The sequence below is a fragment of the Polyergus mexicanus genome, unplaced genomic scaffold (assembly GCF_030449975.1).
Source record: "Polyergus mexicanus isolate NDT 795.1 unplaced genomic scaffold, iyPolMexi1.0 SCAF_15, whole genome shotgun sequence".
NCBI lineage: Eukaryota > Metazoa > Arthropoda > Insecta > Hymenoptera > Formicidae > Polyergus > Polyergus mexicanus.
Window position 1 is genome coordinate 1,710,421 of NW_027223335.1, and position 25,774 is coordinate 1,736,194.

The 25,774-nt window shown below is 35.4% G+C and overlaps 1 protein-coding gene across 6 annotated transcripts in view; it reads right to left on the minus strand.

Moving 5' to 3' along the window:
* Nucleotides 1–25,774, minus strand: part of LOC138939771 (kin of IRRE-like protein 3) — a 150,586-nt gene that overhangs the window by 117,435 nt on the left and 7,377 nt on the right. The window lies entirely within an intron of this gene.

Below are 25,774 nucleotides of genomic sequence, written 5' to 3' on the forward strand. Positions count from 1 at the left end.
GATTTTGCAATGTGAAAAACCGAATAATTGTTTGATTGATAAAACAATTTTTGCGTAATCAGTTTGATTATACAATATTGCGAAAAATTGTTATATTATCGAGAAATAAAGTATAGCTTATATTTTCCACGTAACATTATCATTCGATACAAATACTTTTGCGAAATTTTACGCATTTCTGAATATTGCAAATGTCATGCGTACGTTCAAAGATACGCATGACACGAACGAAGGCAATCCACTCCGAAATAAAGCGTGTACAGCAGATATGTGCACGTAAATATGCGGGTTGTATGTAATTCTCGATGCTCGGAGCTAAACGATGAACCGGGATGCATCGTATCCCGCTATGGCATGATTTACGGGGACGCGTCTGACTTCCTGTTGATGCATTCGGTATTGTCGATACCGTCCCCTATGTCATTCTGCAAACTATAGCAGTCAATCCGCCATTAACAAGGTACGATCGAAAGAATCAAACTCGTGACTTGTGCAATTAAAAGTCTGTCTCGATACTAAAAGCTTCTATTCTGTCAGATAAAAAGGTTTTTTAAAAGTTGTTAATAGCGAAAAATAAATAATATTATAAATAATGTTGTAAATAATGGCAATATTTCCTTTTTTGAAAAGTATAAAAAATATTATAATAGAGTTTAATATTGATATATCTCTCCCTCTCTCCCTCTCTCTCTCTCTCTCTCTCTCTCTCTCTCTCTCTCTCTCTCTCTCTCTCTCTCTCTCTCTCTCTCTCTTTCAATATGTTTTAATAACGAGATATATCTATTGTTTAACAATTTATACTCGTGTACTCGTGTATTTATACGCTTTGTGCTACTTTTCAATTTCACGAAAGATACGTTTAAAACTTGGATTTCCAAGTCTCGCTAATTGTTTCGCTCACCACGATACGTTTAACTTTATAAAAGAAGGGCGAAACTTTCTTCGAACTTGGATTTATACTTCTCAAAATCAAATATATGAACAATGCCGTTATGTTCATCATTTCTTTTTTCACGTGTACCATTGTATATTACATTGAAAATAAAAGATTAAATCACAAATCATAGACTTGATATTCTGTAGACGCAATAATAATTCGCCAAAATCTATATGATTAATCATATTATCCATTCCAAACAGATTTGAGAAAATCTCTAGTCCCCATGGCAATCATTTGCACTTTTTCTTTTTTGCTCTATATCTATTATATGTCTAGTATAATGTCTAGTTTAAATCATGCAAACTATATCATTCACATATTAGTAGCTTAATCTGATGTTAGAAGTTATAGACACACACATTGAAACAGTATAACATCTAGTATACAGAGTGTCCCCAATTTAAACGTCAAAACTTTGGAAGCGTGTAGGAGACGAATAAACTAAGACGAAAAGTCCTTTAAAGATCTGCTCGTTTTTGCTTTGTTTTAAAGAACATCACAAAAAATAAAACAAAAAATTTTCATGAAAAAAACAACGTTAAAGTTATGAAGTTTATCGAAAAGTATCATGAAATAAAAGTTGTAAAGCATGAAATTAAGAAAAGAGAGTGAATTAAAATACTCCTGAGAGAAAATAAAGAGGATTGTAAATAAATACGACAACGCGAAATTTTGTCTCTAATCTAATTTTCTTAGGAGGATTTTATCTCACTCCCTTTCTTAATTCCATGCTCTCTAATTTTTATTTCATTTTTTGATCGATCTAATAATTTTAGTTTAAGTTTTTTGGTGAAAATTATTTGTTTCATTTTCTGCGATTTTCTTCAAAACGAAACAAAAACGAGGAAATCTCTAAAGGATTTTTTTGTCTTAATTTATCGGTCTCCTACGTACTCCCGAAGTTTTGATGTTTAAATTGGGGACACCCTGTATAATAGTATTGAAGCGTTTCGTTTTGTATATGTATGTGTTGTATACAGAATGTTCCAAAAAGTACGTATACTAACGATATATTATACTAACCGATAATATCTTCCAGAAGAAATGAGTACGATTTTTCTTTTTTTAAATAAATTCCTTTTATTACGAGCTTTTAACATTGCGTATAAAAATTGAATATCTATATATTTGTTACATGAATAAATAATAATGAATAAGTAAAAACATATTAAGAGAAAGCAATTAAAAATGTGAGGAAAGTTCAAATTAATCATTGATGAAAAAAGAATTATAGCCCAGATTTTTGTTTATCATAAAATTTTGTTTATATGAGAAAGACAAAATTGCAAAGGTTACTAAATAATTTATATTTTGAAAATCTCAAAATACATTTTTCTTCATAGAAATTTATCATTTGAAAAATACATACATCAATCTTTAACGGAATTTGAAATTTTTATATATTCGCGCTTCTTATATATCCCGTTCTAAAGCTCAAATAATTTAACATCGATACAAACTTTTTACAAGGAACATCCTGTAGGTATCCGAATTCGGCGCGGTGCCGTTACGATGTCATAAATTTGTTACGCCAGCCATTAATGGCAGCTCCGTGAATCACAAACGCGGCACCTTCGCCGGACCCTATCGGTGTTCTCGCGAATTTCCATGCCGAGATTGCGCGCCCTCGATGATTTCGCGAGAGTTCAAGCTTTTCAGAGACGAGCTTATGGTCACTAATGGAGTTCTCTAAAATGCGATTCGCGAAATCCATCCTGGCGATCGAAAAAGATTTATCTCATCGTTCGAAAGAGAATCGGATAATCCGATATCAATGCTATATCAGAATTTATTCGGAAGAATATCATGAATTTATTCGAATACTTGGTCGATTATTATTGATCGCATTTAGATCTATATTTTACGATGGGCGGGAGTCGTGTGTTCTTCGAGTTAATCGAATCTCGTGCAGCTGCGGAATCTCTCCAGTACAAGCGAGCAGAGAGAGAGAGAGGGGGGGGGGGGGGAGAGAGGGAGAGAGCCAGTTTAGATCAATTACAGGCATGCTCAAATTGAATTCCAACATGAGAAGACATTGGGATTCCGAGAATTACGAACGATTGTTTTCGATAACAATCTCCGATCTAATGATTCTGCTTGTGACATTTCAATTCCACGATATAAACTCAAAAATATCGTCGTGCTAATAAAAAAAATCAACTTTTTCTGAGCATATCTAGATAAAAATAACGTATAGTGAAAAATGAAATTAAAAGATCCAAAATATTTAGGTATATCTTATATCTAAAATTAAAACATACTACAGATATGGAGAACGTTAGTGAAAAACGTTACAAAAGTAAAGTGTTATCACCAGTTCTTTTCTTTAGTTTCTAACAATAAAATTTTCTTATTCATTTTTCGCCTCCCCGAATTTTCACTTCTTACATATACAATATTTCATTGTTTTAATCGAATAATAACATTTTGAAAGTCATGACTTTCCAGAAAAACATGATATAAATTCGCGAATGTTCTTTATTAAGATTGGAAGCTTTTCGAAGTTGCAAATAAAGCGATCAGAGAGCAACGTTGATCGGATAGTGATCATGGAGTAGCTTTCATAACGAATAAACGACCAAACCGACATCGTTTCTCGCTTTCCGATGTTTTTGCCATTGTTCCTGATGCAAATTAATATCAGAGACGCTGATATCGCGATTCATGCGATTGGCTGATAACTAAAAAAATCTATCAATACCGCGTGCGTAATATTCGAAACAATACGAAATACCGCAGCTTATAAGATAATACCGATTCTAAAGAACGAAGATTAATAGAAACATGCATAACTTATTGTTAGAGACAAAGTTTTGATTGTTTTCAGATTGTTTGGAAAGAGAGACAGACTCGTCCCGATACTTGACTATGGACTTAGAATCATGATTGCTCTACTGACACAGAAATCCACGATATCACGTGCGTTGGAGAGGAGTTTAAGTTATAGATAGCACATTTGCAATTCGACTCGTGTTAAGATTCTACAATATATTCTCCAACTTAAAACTGAGCCATGAAGTAATAATCGAAATTATAATCTCAAGAAGCTTAAACGTAATGAATGTTCTGCTTTGATCTCTTGCTTCTATAAAATCGCTTAAACACACATCTTGTAGTAAACATCTTCCTTCGTTTTTGTCGCGGCACGAACGATTGCGCAGCAACCAGGAAAGAATTAATCTAAAGATGAATTACATCGCGACGCTCGTAAAGCGAAACGAAAAAGGAACGTTATATTCAATCGTCATGACAATTTCATAAAAATTCTGCAATGTTCGATCATTCAGTCGAAGTATTCGCGTTATTGCTCAGCGGCAAGAACGAATTCTTTCGTTTCGGAGAAAACCCACCGTCGACACGAAGAGGCCCGATCGATTTAATTTCAAATGCCGGCGCTCTTCTCCTCGATCGCGTCTTCTGCACGATAATCCTTTAATTCAATTACAGAAGGTCGGTCGAAATTCTGTCTTTAAATTGAAATCGATCCATGGGTCGGCTTCGCTTTGCATCCCGCGGGAGAAGTGCTGAGAGAGATAAGCACAAAGGGAGTTTCTTCTTGAACAGGAGCAGCCGGTATGTAACCCTCCCACATTACTTCGATGTTAACTTAGGCAAGATCCTATGGATCCTAGAGCTTCTCATGTCAGCGGTATGAAAAAAATTGCTGGCGAAATCTTGATTGCGATTGATTTTTTAAACGCGGTTACTTTTCTCTTTCTTCATTATTGACTAATGATTAGTCAATACATAGAGTCTCTCTATCCATTCTAATATATTTGTTCTTTTCAATATTTATTTGAAATTAATAATAAAATTATTAAAATATCTTAAAAAATCTCTTTAATTATGAAATTATAAATCATTTTCTAATCTTAAGAAAGATTAGAAATTTAAGTTAAGTTTACTAAGTGAATGTTTTATCTCTCAGCAGAAATTTGAGAGAGATTTAATTAGCGGGATATTCACAATATTGAAAATTTTGACTTATAAGAATTTACTAATTTTCTATATTTAAAAGAATTGATTTCAAAATTATAAAAGAAGAGTATAATTAAACAAAAAGGTTGTGCATTTCAAATATTGAAAGACAAGAGAAAATACTGCTTATTTTTCTATGGCAAGAAGATATCTGATTACAATATGAGACTAAATGGTGTAAACCATAACTTGGAGCTAATCAAAAATCAATATGCGCCTGTTTCGTGCATACATATGCAAATTTAACGATCTACATTCTAATCGCGACAGCGTAAGAATGCTGATAACGCGGAAGCCTGTTTCCTGCAAAAAAATAGGTAACAGAAAATGTATATGCAAAGATAACATACACCGAATTTTGTCTGCTTGAAATTCGGTAGCACAATCGTACGTGTTATTACCGGCAAAACAGAATTATTGATCAATGTGATGGCAAATTATAATCGAGATAAATTTACATAATGCTTGGCATTGTAAAGAAAAAGTTGATTGCGTTAAAATATTAGATTTCGTGACATTTTCGCCGTTGCATTATACAAATATATTTTTTTAATTAAAATCTATACTTTTTTTCTATGAGAAATTATACGGTTCTTTCTTTCTAAAATATTTAAGGAATGATAAACGTGTCTATTTCGTTTAATTTATTATTATCTTCTGCCTTTTGTGCTATCATTTTTTCTTTGTGCTCACTGCATTTATTCGAATGTATCTGCAACGGAATTAATGCGAGTCGCTAAACATTAAATAAAGATAACGTAAAAATTTGTCATGTATGTAAAACAACTTTTCTACGTAAAGGTAATGAGACGAGATCAATGCGCGGAATTAATATATATGAACTTTATATCCTTGCTATTCTTTGGACCAAATAAGCTATCTCTTGGAAGATCTCCAAAAGTGGTCTTTAACGAGTTATTGTTCTTGGCAAGAATAATGTCGATGCACGCGCACCTTTTTTTCACATATGTTAAAGCCGTTACATTTCCTATATATGTCAAAATGTATAACTTTCAGAAACATACTTGGGGAAAAAATTTAATAATTAGATCTCTGTATCGAGTTATATATTGCAGAATGTTTCCAAAAAATAAATTCATACTTCTAGTATAACTTATAAATTAATTAAATATATTATTTTATATATTAATTTATTATATTTTCTTTTAATATTTAATGTATAATATGGATATTTGTGTGACATAAAAGAAATTAATATGTAATATAGAAATCGGAAATATACAATACATTCAGAGATCTCTAATAAATGTGTAAGAGTTTGAAATGGCCGCGAAACACGATAAAAAAAGTTTGCGAATAAAATTACGGAGTCAAGCGTGTTTATTAAGCGCTTCCCCGTGCAAATGGCGCTAGGAAGTGCATGTCGCATAGGCGGTAATCATTAGCCAGTTTATCGAGAGTGTAGCGCGAAATCAATGGCACACAATGAGACCGCCCCAATCCTTCGGAGCTATAGCCCGGACTGTCCACACGTTGTAGGTGTGAGCGCGAACACGTGTTCTGAATGCGTCGTTTGGCTCGGATAATCGTTCGATCGGAAAACAGACGTTCCGATAATCGACATTCCGGCGTAGTGCGCGCGTTTCGCGCGAACCTACAAGCGCACCCGTCGGAACGATATTGTCGCTGTTGACTCGGATATTTATGGCTTACAAAACGACGCGAGCCCGGGGGCGACATGGAAAATAAATTATGATGATGTAAGTAGAGCGCGTAATTAAAACCGCGAGCGGCGCCGATTTTTCTAAAAGCGATTTACGTAACTTTCAAGATTCCAAGATTAATACCGCTTCTACGGCTCCTAATTTTTTTGCAACATTTTTTTATAATTTTCTCGTCGTTATAAAAATTATACAAAGGTACGTCAAGCAACGTACATTTTCCGCACATTTTTTGCGATAATGACCGCATTTCGTAATTATATTTTTTTTTTTCACGCACGGTATAAAAATTCATGCTTTTATTATTGACTAGTTTAATTTTATTTTGCATAGTTGGTCGATAAATTTAAAATAGATTAGATAGTGAGTTTAGTTCGATAAACATATATATCTCTAATATATGTAGAGAATATAAAATATTTTTTAACATAATATTTATTTGTAAAGTTGTGAGATATTAAATTATAATATCGTATGACAATTCTCCGTCATTAAATATGTAACTGCGAAAATGGATATCGGTGAAAATTTCTTTCTCATGACATGTATGTACGCTTTGCAAAATGTAAAATTATATTTTCATTCTTCATCATAAAAAAATATGCCCTCTGGAAACATCATATATAAAACGCGCACGAAAAATGTAAAAATGTACAATAAATGTACGTACTTTCGATTTTTGCCAGTAATTTCGCGTACGTGTTATGCGAATTATACATTGCCGAGATTGTCAAAATTGTCAAGATTCTAAAGATTGTAAAAATCAAACGATTGTCAAGATTGTCAAGATTGTAAAAATCAAACGAGTCAAACGTCATGAAGAAATACAGTTCGCGCTACAACATACCGAATAGCGAGTTTAAAAAGGAAAATACGTAAAATATCGGTACGTTTGCATACGCTACGGCAGTTCGTCAATTGCGATATGCGTCGCTGCAGCAACGAAAGCTCGGAAGCCAAGCGATACGAGTGATGCGGACAAAATAGTGAAGAATAACACAAACAAAAATTCCGAATATACACACGCCAGTCAACAGGGAGAGAGAGAGAGAGAGAGAAGAGCGTAAAAATGTCGTTCGTTGCCGGTCGATTTACAACGACAGATAGAGATCCGATGTTGTCCCTCGCACAACTCGTGCTCTTTGAAAAAATCACCTTCCTGTCTTATATCTGCAGAATTTTTTTTTTTTTTTTGTGTATCTAGATGACGATATACTTTGCCATCACGTCGGGGGGCCTAACTTTATTATACGATTGATCACCGCGAGAAGGGAACGAAGAGAAGAGATAGGGCGATTTCAGAGATAAAGTTTGCTAAAGAAAAGAAAATATCGTTGTGAAAAGCTGGCTAAGTTTCCTGCCAGATTATAGTTTTTTGATAATTCTTCGCGTTCACTCTGAGCCCGTTTCGTTCTGTATATTTTGATAAGTCTTATTATTCGAACCGCAATGGTGTGCTCTCGTGTTTGTGTTTGCGATGAAATCAAGCTTCTTTCCGGCATTTTTATCGGCATCTGAATTATTCGTTGCTGTATCGTAAAGAAAAATAAAGTTAATTGCAACAGGAAAATTGCTCTAGGAGATATCAAAATTAATATCTCAAATAATGATAAAGAAAATTCTTGCTTTAATGAAAAAAATGTACATGTTGTCGCAAAGAATACAAATACAAGAATGAAAGATGAAAATACCAATAGTTTGACGAAATAATAAAAATACAAATGAAAAATTTGTAAACAAGATAAATATATTTCTTTTTCTTTAAAGAAAATATTACTTATAATTAATCTCGTACGTTTATTTAAAAAGAATGTAACACACATGATTTAATTTATATAATAGTTATATGAAAACATTGTGCAAAATAATCATTATTAATTTTTATATAAATCGTTTTTATTCATGCGTTATTCTTATACAAATGTTTGCAGTATTTAATAAAAATTAGTAAATCTATTTTTTTCACATTTACCTCAATAACCGAGGCAAAAGCCGCATCTTTCGGAAACGATTCGTGTGTATCATATCGTCTTATTAAATAACTATTATGCTAATGAGCTCGCAGACCGTGCTTTTTATCCGTTTAAAAGCCTCTGGCGAGAATTAAAAACTCTCGCGAGAGACGCGAAAAGCGCGCGAATAAATTCCGGCAAGACCCGGTGAAGGAGAGAGAGAGAGAGAGGGGGGTGGGAGAGAGGGAGTAGCGCCCGGGAAGGTAAATAGCGGGAGATGAAAGAGAGCGGAAAACGCGAAAAAATAAACGCAAGGGGCGTAGAATGATCTTCATCTGGTTCGACCAGCCTCTGACTGGTATGCGGACTATCCCGAATACCGAATGACAGGACTCGCAATCTCCTGCGTGGCGGATGCACGCTACATCATCGGCCCGTGTCACATAGCAATCACGGGCAGTCGGATTATGTGGCATTTATCGTCGCACACGCACAAACGCACGCGGGCATAAATCCGCTGATTCAGCGGTATAGAAGCCGAGAATGTGCACGAGGGGAATCGGGTTGTACAGTGGGGCGAATTTGTTGCGACGAGACAAGGATGAAACGGGGATGGCTGAGAGTGGATCAGTGGGAAGGAATAAAAAATGCGATCACAATTTTATTCCTTTTGTACGGACGGTTACGATTCATGGACGTTGAAATAAAGAGACGCGCTTTTACGCGACAACGTTGACGACTCTGGCTGATCACAGTCGCGTGGAGACGCCAGCCAATTAGCGACGAATTAATCACCCTATTGTTACGAGAAAATTTAGCCGCGGCCGGCCCGGCGATTTCTTTGATTATTATCGACTCGCCCTTTCGGAGGCTATCATCGTAATCGGATCAATTGTACGTTTCGCAAAAATTTTATCTTTCTCTTGTTCAAAAAGCGCCAAGATAAATCTTCGTTCTTTATGTGATAAATCGGCGCCTTCCGCGCTTTTTTTTTATTATGCTATTTTTTTCTATCTATTAATTTGTTTGAATTGAAATAATTCGATAAAAAAATGACATTTTATAGATTACATGTATAGCTGTATAAATAACGTTAATAGAAATTTAAAATATATCAAAGATACAATAGATACAAACACTATCATATTTTACTTATGATTTTAATTAGCTAATTAAGATATATTTTATTTCGAAAGGATTCGCGAGTTGTATTTCATAAACCGCGCAAATGGAAATATGATGCAGTCATGTTCGACACGCGGTCGAGATTTTCTTGATTTCGTCTTATCACGCGAATCAAATAAACGTGAAGGAGAAATATTTTATTCCGCAAGAGTTCGTTGAATCTTTTCTACTAATGGAAATCAAGAATTTTCGTTAGACTTTACAATCTTTCTTCTATTCAACTTGGAATCTGTTATTAAATTAAACGAACAAATGAAATAATGAAGTATAATATAATTCATTAATAATATTAAGTCTACTAGATGGGAAAGTAAGACTGTCGATCCCGGAAGCGCGTCTTCTATCTTTTAGTCTTTTAAAGAGTTACATCAAACGGTCTTTCGGAACTTTCTCACACGATGTTTTACGATGAAAATCTACATGCAAATGACGATTACATCAATATATTTTAGCGCGTTGTTGGCATTTTCTGTTCTTTAATTTCTTCGTTGACTTATTAACGGCGGGGTATATAAATCATATCGTATCGTCGTAAATCAAACGTCACGCGTCAGAAGAAGCGACGGACCAATTTTTTTAACCGACGTGCGCGATTTTTTCCACGCATAATACCCGTCGGCCTACGTGCCTACGCAGAAGAAGAGCATGAATGTTTCATTGCATCTCGCGCGGCAAAATTTCGCACAATGCATTGCAAATTTATCTCATTTTCTATGCATTACTTTTTCTAAGCGTCGCCGCGAGTCGAATGGTCGGACGGTATTTCCCGAATAATAGACAAAGTTGATGTTTATTTTTCGTTTAGCGAGCAACGCCGACGCACAGAAATACAAGAAAATACGAAGGAAATGCGTACCCCGCACTGCGATCTTAATTACTTTTGATCGCGAAAGCGAGGACTTCGCCCTTACGAAAGTCTAACGTACCGGAAAATGCGTTCGAGCGCGTGCGAGAAGGAACAGTATGAACTTTCTCCATCTCGCTTCGAAATTCGATGATACAACGATGGTTCTTTACGAATCGTTTGAAAGGAAACGGACTGTACCGTGTCGCGAAAGTCTTTTTGACAAAATCGAATCGAGAGGAATTTGATGCAGTCGAGACTCTAATGTTCCATTCTTTGTCGTTTCTCACTACACTTTTTCTACTCGCAAGAGAATTATGATCTCCGTGAAATAAAGTTGCGCTGTCCGAACCGGAGTTTGTTAATATGATTTATCACCGAAGTTTCGCCATTTTTTTCTTTTTTTTTTCTTTTTTTTTGTGGATTAAGAATGAGACGCAAGAATTTGCTTTAAAACGGCATAAATTTATGCGGTTCTTTATATTTATCTTTTTCATTTTTAATGTTTCATTAGCGATTTCAAAAATAAAGGCATGTAGCGTAAAGAAAGAATAATCTACTAAAAAATATCTTTTTCTCGTGAAAAAATCACTGTCTCACATGTGACCAATATATAAAAACTTTTCAAAGAGATTAAAGTAATTTTAAAAAATCAATTTTTCAATTATTCGCTAAATATACTTATGTAACTCGGTTGTAACTAGGCCAGTGGCCGCGTGTGTAAAGCAACTAGCGAGATCGAGAGCCACGTGTTAACATGAAGGAGACGTTACACAGAAAATTTACCTTCCTTCCTTCGGTTTCTAGGACGCTCGAGACTCGATCTTCAGAAAAGTTTTCGCATTAATAATTCTGAGGCGCATACGGAATTATAAATCGGCCGGTATGCAGCCTCTAATGGGACTGTTTGAAATTCCCTCGGTTCGAGAATCCGGTGAGTACAGTCATGCGAGGGTATACAGGTATAAAGTAATACGAAGAAAGAAGAAATAGTTATCTCCCGCGACGCGCTCGTGCCGTTACACTCGGTGAAACAAGAGTCTTGCCATCTTTTTTCTTTTTTTTTTCTTTTTTGTTTTTTAACGTCTTGGAAATTCCGCGAACGCGGCGGAAGTAATTTAAAGTTCTGATGAAGAATAACGTCTTTAATCGCGAATTTACATGCTCGAGACATCTTTACATCGTGCATGCGCTAGCTCGAAGCTAAATCGCGTGCTAAAATGGACAAAGAAATAAGTGATAACTCGTAATCTTCAGCGTAATTGTATCCGCAGTCTGCGTGTTTTTCCCGCGGTTATTCTCCCTCATATCTGTCTGTTTATTATTACATCGTCGTTATACTTTATTATACGAAGCAGAACAAATATAAATACAATTATTTTTTTAACGATATATCGCAAACAAAATTTTGCAATAAAATACAGACACGTTTACTAATGCTTTTATTCCACGGCAAACAATGTCGTAACGATAAAAACGCATGCGTGTATCTTGGCAGCATTAAATCAATTGACCGTTCGTACGGCAAACATCGGTTTCCGCGCATTGTATGCAGTGTAAATGTCAACATAGTGAGTTCAGCGGTTAAATAGATTTATGCATTCCGTATATTCTCTTGCTTGCTCGAAAACCGCAGCGCGACGAATAACAAAAGCTAAAATGAATGCAGTCTTTCTAGTACATTGAGTAGAAATGAATGGATAGACAATTGTTCGTGTATGTACGTCGAAAAAAAAATCCTTTATCTATGAGATTATTTTCTTCTTATCTGAGTTCATGTACGATACATCATCACTTTAGAATTAATTTTACCTATCTTAATCTTTGGGATCTTTTAATTGTAAAATATGTAAATATGTATTTTCCGAAATATAAAAAAAATCACATTTAGATATTTAGTATTTTAATTGAGCAAAGGACATGTATGTAGTCTCAATTTCCCAATTTTTCAAATCAATTTTCTCGAATCGGGAAAAAAAATTTGTTCTCCAATTTTTCCACCTATTTTTGCACGTTAAAAATATTCCATATATGCTTACACTATATTCTTACTGTCACATTCTGCATATTACGTATTCTAAATTCGTGTATTTTGATACGCATATAATAAAAGCCATAAAAGTACAAAGCCACGGCGACACGATGTCGCAGTATGTACTTGGTTATGGACTCAAGAATAAGAAAATGCGTATAATAGATCCATGACAAAAGTTAGTGCGCCATCCGATACGTCGCTATTCCAACTTTATTACTTTCATCCGTATATCCGTGAGAATTGTAGAACGAAATCGACATACGATAAACATTTATTTAATAGGCCAATATTCGTTCGCGTAACAACGGATATATTGTCACGAGAAGAATTGACCCTGTCGTTTCTATTTTGCTGCTATTAGTGCTGTAATTCTTACGCGACCGGCGAATTTCCATTCCGCGAGATACATGATTTGAATTTCCGCGTTGGAAGGATTACGAGCCGCGCGCCCTTGTGTAACCAGAAACGATTTGCATCGAAAACAGCAAAGTTCGACCGAGTCTTAGAAGCAAGCCGTCTCGAAAAACACATCGAAAAATGTGCCGACGGTCGTGTAAACACGCGAATGCGGTTTCCTGAAATCGTCACAATACTCGATCCGCGAAGCATATGCGAGGCAACATTAACGATATTTCAGATATTAATATTATTCATCGTTCTGTTTTTTTGCTATTTAATGTGTCTGAGGTACTTAATGTTTTTATAACAATTGTTATTAGATACGTGTAATCTTTATTATCAGCGATTAAGGTCTGACATCCACAAGAAGCTATTTCATTACGAAATGTTGCAAATATTGCTCGCCGACGAAATCATAAAAGCGATATATGCGGCGAAGAAAGCGAAGTTGCCATAATTTTCCGTCGTATTTCACGGAAGGATATTACCATTTGAAATTGCATTATATCTTTACGTGCAAGTGCGTTGTCAGACATCAGATTCATCCTACTTCCCAGCGATTCTCGTTGAGCTATTGTAACCGATAGCACATAGCACGGAAGCAGTTCGGAACTTTGGTTGCGATTCATCGTGAATTGAACTTACGAATGCATTTGGAGTTAGATTACAAGGCTACGTTTTATGGGCACAGAGAGACTGTAACATGCCTTAAAATTTGAAAATGATATCGTGTAACTTGAGACTTGCGTCTCGTATTTATTTGTTCTTTCACGCAAAGATAAAAAGTTTCATTGTGTCAAAGTATCCCAAGTGAAATGATCTAATTCATGATTATTTTGAAAGTTTACGTTCTATAATGGCTTTCTTAACCATTTATCGAATCCATGTTTTATATTGCCGTTGCTACATGCGAAAATGCATAATACAACATGTTGAAAAATGGCATAATACATGGCATGATATAACGAAATTATATACATGTAATAATTAAAGAAAAAAAGGAGATTAATCCTAAGAATATGAAAGATCTTAGATATGAAATATACGATCTAAATTTTTAAGACCATTTCCAACTTTTATTAATCACCCCATCACGCTTTCCTTGATAAAAACATCGGATTGTATACTGAATCTTTGATGCTTTTCTGGGGAGCAAAAAAAATAATTTCCCAGAAAAAAAATCAAACGTACAAAACAATTTTTTCATTTCATTTATGTCATATGCAATGCGATGCAATAAAACATTAACAAAGAGATATGTGAATAAACATTGAAAGCAAACAGCGTGTCGCTTTTAAACATGAAATCGCATTCATATAGAGCGGAATACTAGGATGTATCAAGTAGCTTTGTATTGCCGAGAGTCATCAGGTATTTCGTTGCAATGGTATGTCACAGGACTGACGTTTACAAGGGTTTTGCGATAAATCCCGCCCTTGAGCTTGATTCGCGTTCGGTATAACCGAGATACACAATATTTTCGCTTTCGCGAGTCTTTGGCAAGCTTTTGGAACGAACGGGAATAATTCGATACATTTATCCAAACGCGCACACATGCAAACTGTCCGCAAATCGTTTAACTCAGCGATTCAATTAACATGGAGACTCCGTAGCTTCGTCAATATTTTCTACCCCCCCCCCCAATCGCGGGATCAAACGCGCCGCACAAACCGTTTGTGGAAAGGAATATCAATTCCGTGCGATCTCTAATTCAAATCACGCGAGATTAAAACCATCTACTTCAATCTAGAAAATAAATTCAATAATTTACATGCAATTAACGTATAGAAATCACGTCAACGCGCACCTTCCTGACATAGGTCTGTGTATATTATCCATTAATAAATGGAAAAGAACAATATAATCATAAATTCGGCAATATATTTTACAAATTATATTATAAAACAATTCTTCTCTTTCTTAAAAATGTATTTAAAAAATTTTTAAGATCTTAATTATGTTATGGGTTTAGTATTATAGTTATTTCCTACGTGTATTTTGCGTATTTCATACTAAAAAAATCTTTTCGCGATGAATTTTATTATATTTTTCTCTTTATTATATTTTTCTTGATAAATTTAGGATTTAAAATTTTTTCAACATGCATTTCTCATCGCTCTGACCTGTATTTCATTTCGCATATATCTTGCAGTATCATATTTTTCATGCATTTTTCTTTCAAGAATAAGTCGGCGAGAGAACAAGGATGACAAGTGAGCAAGAAATGATACCGAGTTAGAATATACTTTAACTATTTTAGTCTACGCGCCCAGAGCAACGCTGCCAAACGAGTCCGTGTTCTTTCTCAACTCGATATTCTGAGTAAGAGCAGCCCCACGGCAATAAATTTTTACGAGTGAAAAATCTTAACGAATTCAGGACAAACGAGAGCTGAAAATAAAAGATGCGGTTGTTCTGCAGAAACTCTCTCGCCAGAGAAGAATGTAGCAATTACTTAAGTGCTCCCACTTGTTTGCGAACGGAAAATCTAGTTTATGGGATTTGTATGCCAACAGGTGCTAGTAAAGAGCAGAACCACGCTAGACTTCTCCCTACGTAAAAGTCATTCCGCCTTACGTCGGACTTTCAAATTGTTCAGATTCAATCGTACAAATCTTTTGTCCACTCTACGAGAATTGCAATGTCCTCAAATTTCGTTGGTCGTTATCAAATAAACTAGCATCAGGGAAAGAAAGTAAATTCGTCAAGTGTACGTTTAAATTCTTTAATATCTCGATTGAAATCTGCAAATATATACGAGATTATATTTGCATCATATTCTCTAAAAGCAAAAGCTTTCTAAAATTTTTTCCTTCAGTGGACTTCGCGTCTTGAATTTTTTACATTGCAGCAAAAGACACGAATCTCAATTATATATTATGGCGCCTTTCTCGCTTTTCTTACTGGTTGATAAAACTCGCAAAATAATTCGCCCCTCTCTAGTATATAAGACCCATTAAAGGGTAGATTTCGTTGGTTATTTCATCAAACACTACCGTATTGTTCATGCCAGCGACGCAAGTAGAGTATCCTCGGAGTTTCCGCGGAGCTGCGCTATTTCCGTTTAGTACTGTCAGAAAGTGTCCATTATATCAAGAACGACGTCACTGGCTCGAGCAGAAGGCTCATTCGGCTTTATGCTTGACTTTTAAATTACCGACGTTGGCGTTGAGGTGACTAAAAACTCCGGATTTTTAGATTTTTCTTTGAACAAGCTATAAGAGTTGATCTTTCATTCGCGTTATTAAAACTTCCTTTCAGACGCGTAGCAAAACGGAAAAAATAGCATTGTCGTTTGCCTGACGTCGTTTATAAAAGCATGGTATGTATAATATGATAGTAGAATGAAAAAATAAAAATACAGCACGTATTGTGTAATACAATACAATGATATAAATAATACTGCGTTAGTTTTTACGTCGACTAAATATGTTTTTTTTTTTTTATCTTTTCGCTCTTGAAATATTTTACCTTAAACAGAACGTTTCTCCAGTTGTGGCGGAAGAGTGTCCATTTCATCAGCAGCGACTTCATCGCCTCATGTAAAACTCATTTCGCTTTATACCTCACATTTAAATTCCAGATACTTCCTCGACGCTTGCTTCCCCTTGCGCATTCTCGTTTCCTAGATTTTTAGATACACTCACGAGCATCTCAGAAACTCTCTCGGATTTAACCTCGAAAATTCATATATCCCCGACGCTTTCCCTGCTACGTATGCAGAAACATCACCCGTAACGCAAAATTACGCAATAAAACGCGAGAGATACAAAGATAACGATGTGTAAAGTAATTCAATTCCTTCGAAGAAATAACGACGTCCTAAAGATGAAATATTACAGAAATGAGTAAATTGCTTTTGAACAAATATTTTAACATATTTTCGAAATATTCAAATGATTCGATGCATACATTTTATATACTTTCCTTATCACACCTATAATTTTATAACTGAAAAGTTTGATTTACTCTGCCCTTAACTCTCCGATTACCTTATACAAGCAATGTGAAGGTTAAATTATTAATCAAAATTATATTATGCATAATTTAAGTTAAAATTGGATTATGTAACAAAAGTCTCTCATCTTGTTCATTGTAAAGCGTAGTAGATAAGGCGCAATTAATGTGAAAAAGTTCACGCAGTCCTTCCACCCCGCATTAACTTTCTCTCACGTCCTACTTCGACGTAATATTTTTATTTTATATTTTATATAGAGAACATTTTCATTCGGCTCGTTAATCTTAACTTTTCCCATTTGTCGTATTTGATCCTGGAGTTCGCGCATCTGGGATAACATCCAATATCGTGCGAACGTTCTCACGGGAAACTTGAACAGAGAGATAGTTGAGAAACTACGGACTATCCTTTTCTTCCGTGTTTTCCCATTAAACTCGGTTAACATTACGCGCGAGCTGTTTCGCAACTTATTAGAATTCCATTCCTATATCCTCAGAGTCTCTCGGTCTCATCTTTACGTCGTCGTTTGGCCTTATCTCCGATAGATCCTTCTTTCAGAAAAGAGCCGAAGATTTCGATTAAATATAGACGTTTCACTCTGAAAGAATGAGGTCGCGTCATGGTCCATTTAATGACATAATACGAATGTAATGGAGAAAGAACTTTACTTTTCTCTTAGTAATGAGGAATCATTAGGCACACGCCTAAATACTTGCATAATCAAAAAATTTAAAAAACAATTGAAAAGATATGTCCGCACAAAACGGTATAACAAATAATAATAATAATAAAAAAAAACTTTCTTTAATCCCCCTTACGTCACTATTTTATGAGATATTATTACGTAATATTTGCACACGCGCACAGAAGCATATCCACGATTTTTTTTTTTTTTTCTAAAATAAATATATATCCCACTTTTCTATCTTTCACCTTTAACAAATTAAGGCATTGCCATTATTCGAATTTCAAAATTCAAACCCCATCTCGTTGAGCACAGCCTTTTATCTGTCTTCAGCTCCCTGCAATCTGGAACGACCAATGTTTCACAAGCACGTGCCGCGCGTGGTCGAAGTTCAATCAAACTTCTAAAAGACTTCCGGCGCCGGTCGGAACGCGGTCCCGCATTGCGATTCGTAGATTCAGGACGAACTTCCGGTTCTACATCGCGTTCCATCTTACTCTCTCCCTTGCCATCCACCGCCTTATTCTTTCTGTCGCCTGTTTACTCAGCATCCCACTCTCCGCATTCTCTTAAAGTTACATTCTCAGTTTCCTCGCCCGTCGAGCCGATAGTGCGAGAGTTGCGAGAGTTGCGAGACTCGACGGGACGAGGATCGCCTTTCGGGAAATTGAATCCCGTTTCGAATCCGCCGGGAGTCTTTCTAGCAACACAGCTGACACGACGCGCGACGAGTCGTACTTGGGTTTCCTCTTTCGCGCCGCCGTACCGGAATGTTTATGTGTTCGACTACGAAGCGACGCACACCTAACTTGAATCGATCATGGGTCGCTGGCTAACGATAGAATCTTGTCACCTCTCGAGATATTTACAAACAAAATGTCAACGCGCGCGACGCGTACAGTGGTTTTTGTATTCATAACAATGGTTTCTATCGCGCGAGAATAGACCAAAAGATAAATTGAAAAGCGAAGAAATTTTCTGAATAAAATCTTTCTAAATATCTGCAGCTTCTCTTCGAAACTTTTAAATTCATCTGCATTCAATTTCAACGAAAAACAAAAGTATAACATAAATAAAATTATTTATTCTTTATGCATGTAGTGCATATTTTTGTAAAGCTCCATGTATTTGATTTCTGTTTTTGTTTTCTAATTCAAATTAAATATGAAAATGATAAGCTATCATTATAAATTAGATTAGCAATTTGTAGTTGGACCAATATATATTTGATTTGACGCCGCCGTTGTTATAATTTGATATCTTGTTTGAAACGAGTTCTTTCTATGATTATAATTAAAACTATCTTTCTATTTCGCGCGGTTTATAAATTGCTGACGCAAAGATGATAAACAGCAATTTAACTTCGAGAGATGATTTTAGTCACTTTTGCTAATTTAGATTAAAAATGGCATTTACAAATCGATCTCTTTTTTTTCTTTTTTTTTCCAAATTAAAACAAGATTGGAGACACTTAAGAAAGAAGATCTACAAAATCTTACTGTTAGACATGAAATACGATTACTATTGCGACAAATGTATTTTCATGTAAGATCACACTCGACCGAATCCGAGACAAATATCGAATTCAATCGTCGCCCGGAATAAGGAACTTAATAATCTTCGTACGAGAGAGAAGGTGCCAACAAGTGACACACAAAAGCGATAAATAGATAAATGAACAGATATATACAATAGATAGATAAAAAGAGAGAGAGAGAGAGAGAGAGAGAGAGAGAGAGAGAGAGAGAGAATCTCGGAAGCAAGTTCCGCGTCAGAATTTGTTTGGCAGTTTCGTGACTCGAAGCGTAAAATCAAAGTTTCCGGAAATTTATTCGTGCTGACAAACGCATGTGACACTCCCGTATGCAACTATGCACACAACGTATGCATATGTGCGCGAACATACACCTCGTAGAAACATTTAATCGCGATAATCGCTGCCCCCGCGTGTTTCTCCGCGCCCATCAAAAGTTCTCAAGCGCTAACTCGCTTAAAACAGTTGGAGGGACATGGGAGGTGCGTTAAATCCTGCGCCGCAGAGAATCGCGGCCCTAAATCCCGGATTCCGTCCTTTCGTACTTACGGACGACACAGTATGGGTCAATTTTGACCTATATCTCACACTCGAGATCGGGCTAATGTTTGTTAACAAGAGGTAGGTCATGTACAAATTTTGCCTTGTACCGCGTCTAATCCGTGTAATGCTAACAATAAATATGGCATGCATGTTGAGTTCTATAAATGTCAATCAAAACATGAAACAAAACACGAGGCGCTTGAAAAGATTACGAAATTAATAGGATTAGTCTAGATAAGAGAATGATTCAATTATTTCAACAGTATCGCGTGGAATTCTAATGCATACAAATTATTTTAACACGATTTTGAATTTAGAAACCTTTATATAAAGAAAATCCGCAGATTTCTCTACAGAATAAACTATTATATCATTCTATTTTACAACAGTGTTAAGGAATTACTAATTCTCATAAAACTTATAAAGCGTTAACATAGTAAAATATTTTTTAATATTTTCAGGTAAATGTGTGTTCGTACGTTACATCTTTTTTAATCGCCATACGACATTCTTATGTACATATGGCGATATGAAATGCAGAGCACTGAGAATTAATATTACCGTGCAAGATTACTTAGGAATGACACAGGAATGTATCATGAGGGCCGGTGTAAAAGAAAAGATGTAAAGCATATTCCGTTCTGTAAGATTAGTTTCATTAAGAGATGCCATTTTAATAACTTAGAAAAATTTGACTGTTAGATTGTTAGAAATACAATTTTCTTCTAAAGGAAATAATATAATTCATTTAAATTTGTCCAACATAAGTTGAAACCATAAAAGTTAACGCGCTTTGTGTCCGCGTATACCGAGATATAGATGTTATTTCCAAATAGCCCGACAACATCAGATAGTGTTGAAAACTGGAATATCGTCGCTGGCAAATCGATAATGTAGTATTCCAATTGGCAATGGGCCCTCTACTACTGCATTAATATCCGGGAATCAACTTTCCGCCCCGCCCCCCTCCCCTCCCTCCTGTCTCATATCGAAACTTACAATTTCGAGGATTTTCCTCGCGATACAAAATATTTTTCAAAACTTCATAGTTTTTAAAAAAAGTTTGTTCTTAAAGGAAACAATAAATAATATTTTATCGTACAAAACTACGCAAACAAATAAGCAAATTTTTTCAACAACAAAAATTAACATTTTTATATCTTCCACATAAATTTTTCCAAAAATGCCAGAAGCGAAAGTATCACGCTAGCAAATCGATCACGTAGCATGTCAATTTCTATAGATTGATTTATACAATTACTATTGTATGTTTTAAAAATGCGAAATTTGACGTGTAGTAACGTTTTAAGCGTCCGAGCGCAAAAATAACTAATTTAAGGCACACGATGATAGAACGTAGCAATGGGCGAATGTTTCCTGAGAACACAGAAACAGCGACGAGCCGCAAATTGTTCTTTTCTGGACGAAAAGAGAAGGGTTGTCGGAGAAAAATACAAAAACACTCTCGCGCGCGAGGAAAAATGTTTGCGGAGTCAACGAAATGTGCTTTCGCGATCGCCCCGCAAACTTTTCCCCGTCCGGTTAAAAGCTCGGACGCGTTGCATCTGGATAAAGTTTCTCGCTGCTACGTTTAAAACGCGATTTGACGCGAAGCCGCTTCGCGTCGCAAAGGTATGTTTGTCAAGGACTTCAAAGCGCACAATTACGAGACTTCTGAGAGGAGAACCGCGCGGATGTTGAAATATTTCTTTGTCAACCATTGACATTTCTACGGCGATGCTGTAAGTAAGAGCAGTATTATGCACCGCTACGGCACAGTTCGAAGTTGTGAATAAAATTGAATAAATTGTGGAACGCGGATTATTACTTACTAAGCATTGTTTTTCTCGATAATTGTACTCCGCTATAGACGGAGATAATTGACGGTCCGAAAAAACTAAAACTCAAAGTGTAAGTTATTTCAAAAGATCTATTCTCTGCATTTTCATGAAAAAATCAAAATTTGTCAAGGAAAAACAATATATGAATTGCTATATGCAAAGGCAAGGAATTGCATAAGATGGCTTTGCAGTTAATCTCGTAAATTTGGCTAAACGTTTCATATTGGTTATCAAGTCGCTTTCGCGATTATCCCGGCAGCTCTCTGACGTCATATCCATATTCTAATAAACCCGGCCTAACAACGCCTAACCGAGCTGTCAGCTTGAATAATATTGTATCCTCGATCACTTTTAGTAAAGTACATTAAAAATTAAACCGGCAGATTTTTTCATCAAAGATGAATTTAATGATGAGTTTTTCATCAAAGATGAGTTTAATTTTTAATGTACTTTACTAAAAGTGATCGAGGAAGATGGGATACGATATTATTCAAGCTGACAGCTCGGTTAGGCGTAGTTAGGCCGGGTTTATTAAAATATGGATATGACGTCAGGGAGCTGCTGGGATAATCGCAAAAGCAACTTGACAGCCAACATCGAACGTTCAGCCAAATTTACGAGATTAACTGCAAAGCGATCTTATGCAAGTCCTTGCCTTTGCATATAGCAATTCATATATTTGATATTAAAGAAAGTGTACAATATTTTTTTACAAATTTACGATCATCATTAATTTTTTCATATATATCTGCAATATATTATATATCTCGTAGAAAAATTAGAATTTAATCTGTCTAGGCAAATGGATGATGCACATAAATTCTTAATCTGGTGTTGGTGGAAAACAATGGAAAAACTTGCAAACTTGAGATAAAAACCGCGACAATTCCCTTCTAATGGCGATTTATCAGCACGCGTCAGTTTCGCGACGCGCGTGTAGAGAATTAAAAAGATAATCCCGTCAGCTGTGAGTAAATCCGGCGGTGTAGCTAAAAGCGTTACAAAAGCCGCCCGCGTGATGGAAAAAAAGCGCGAGTATGTCGTACACCTCTTCAGCGTTGGGAAAAGCGACGAGAGAGAAAGGGGGGGAGAGAGAGAGAGAGAGAGAGAGAGAGAGAGAGAGAGAAAGAAAGGGAAAAAGAGACAAAAGGATGAAAGGATGACCGATAGAGAACTCGCGGGGATGATGTCGAGAGTGGGAGAGGGTGCAGGAGTTCGCGTTTATCGGTCGACGAACTGGGCCGCGTCCACGGTGTCAGCGTTATTCAAAATGCAATTTGCATCGGTGGCGCTTGCCTGCGGAAATCACAAATGCACTCTGATTAGAGCAAGTTTTCTACCGTCCGTTGCCGAAGGATAGAAACGAGCTGAGCGAGAGAAAGAGAGAGATAGAGAGAGAGAGAGAGAGAGAGAAAACGGATATGAGAGAGAGAGAGGGAGAGAGAGTTTTGAAACGGCGCGAGAAGATACGGAAAGAAAGGTAGAAAAAAAGAAGAAATAACAGACAGATAGAGAAATAGGAAAAAAGAAAAAGATTTGCCTCGGCTAATTGCATGAGATACGCGATTGTTTCATGCATATTCAGCGGCTTCTCGAAGTGGGAATAGCTGATCGCCATTCCTTCGGAAGAAGATCTCCCTCTCTTTCTCTCCCTCTCTCTCTTGAAAAAACCAAGTACGAATCTTTCAAGGAGCCTTCCCTTTCGAGAAAGAAATCCGATAGTTAAATACAATCGTTCTAAGCCGCGAAGTGCACCACTCGATGGCAATTAAACGCAAAGATCTCTGTTACTTTTTCCTTATATTGTTACCATTGTAAGACGTAACCGATACTGGACGACGGTTATATAATGAATCCATTATATACGATGTATTTGTAATACACAATAATCTATCTGTCTATAAAATAATAAATAATGAACAATAGAGGAAACTTTGCGAATCTCGTAAGTCGGCGGGCAAAATCAGGAATGGCAGTTCGCGTCGCGATCGATAATCGGTGATATTAACGCGATTGGCTCGTTCGCTGACTTTTTGTTCGCATGCATGCGCATAACCCAGATGCAACCATGTGCACCGTGGCTAATTGATAAACACAGCCGTTCGGCGAATAGCGGCGTTATAACCGCGTCAGCGCTTTGTCGAAAATCAACGGCGATTCGACGGCTAATTAATACTGTTTTTGATATGCGCGCCGCGCCCGCTCGTCAATCAGAAAACTATCGATGTCGCGCGCCAACCTCCCGGAAATCTCTCGCAATTCGCAAAACCCCTCTCCCTACCGCCCACCTCCCTCAAACGTGTCACGAATGTTGATGGATATTTTTTTCGGCAATGATGAATATTAAACGTACATTATCGGCTCTTTATTAAATCCCGCGCAAAAAATATCGTTTTATTTTATACGTTACATATTTTTGATTGCGTATTATTCTTTGCGCGCATGTGAGTAGATCTACATTATAAAAATCGTATTAAATATTGTTTGTATATATATATATATATATATATATATATATATATATATATAACAATCTCTTTTTTGAAAAATTTATCCAATAAAAAATGTACAAGACAAATAAAAATATCTAATTTGTGATTGTTCTAAATAAAAATTCCCTTTGAATGATTTATTAAGATTATAAAGATTTATGAAGATTTTAATTCAATTTTTTTCCTCGCATTATAAATCCGATATTAATTTAGAAAAAAAAATAGTAATTCGGTATCCTCGTATAAAATAATTGTAATGTTCAACTTTAATTAGCTAATGAGAGACATATATTTTATCAATTGTCTATTAATTATATCGTCATATCTAATATCAAAGACCACATAAATCTGATAATCTTTATTAAAGATAATTCTGTGAGAAATTATTATTTTATTCTTTATGATGCATCGGGCGCAAATTGCAGCGATACGATGTATTGTATATGAGTAAAGAAAGAGAGATGAAAATCCATTAATGTTTCCATCATCGATCGTTACAACAGTCATTAGTTGTAAAAGATCGACAAATTGCCAATTATAGATAATATATTTCACCGCGCGTGGCGGAAAGTATGATTTGATAAGCGACGAAAGAACCCATATTAAGTTAGCCCCTCCACCAACGCCAAATTAAATCAAATACATCAAATAATTTAGTGCTAATTATGTGCTAATTAGTTGCCGTAATCCGAATTTTGTTGCTCAAACCGTTTAGCAGGAATTTACATTCAAAGTGGGGGGTGCTAGCTTGACATTAAGCCAGCCCCCCCCCCCCCCATAGTGAAGAAAATATATATAAAGCTCGAATCAAAAAATAAAATACACTAGAATTTGTTGCGTATTCTTAATTTTGTTAATGTACATGTTGGATAATTTTCATTTTTTAAGAATGACGCGTTAAAGATATATGTTAAGATTACAAAGTTATCAGAGTTAAATAAAATGTAATCGCATTAATGATGATTTCGAATGCTAATAAAATAGTAAAATTAATGCGCTCAACGATTATAATTATGAAATCATTAATAATCATCAATGATGAATAATAGAAATAATCAAGGCAAAGATAATATGGTCAGTTTTAATTCTAAATATTTATATGATTATCAGATTATAAATAATTAATCAAAAAACAACTCGATTTTTCAATATCATCGTTTCCATAAATTAAAAAATAAATTGACACGCATATTGTTAATTTCGTTAATGCACATGTTTGATAATTTTCATTCTCTAAAAATGACGCGTTAAGGATGTTAAGATTACAGAGTGATCAGAGTTAAATAAAATGTAATCGTATTAATGATGATTTCGAATGCTAATAAAATAGTAAAATTAATGCGCTCAACGATTATAATTATGAAATCATCAGTAATCATCAATGACGAATAATAGAAATAATCAAGGCAAAAATAATATGGTCAGTTTTAATTCTAAATATTTATATGATTAATTTTGTTAATGCACATGTTTGATAATTTTCATTCTCTAAAAATGACGCGTTAAAGATGTTAAGATTACAGAGTGATCAGAGTTAAATAAAATGTAATCGTATTAATGATGATTTCGAATGCTAATAAAATAGTAAAATTAATGCGCTCAACGATTATAATTATGAAATCATCGATGTAATCATCAATGACGAATAATAGAAATAATCAAGGCAAAGATAATATGGTCAGTTATAATTCTAAATATTTATACAT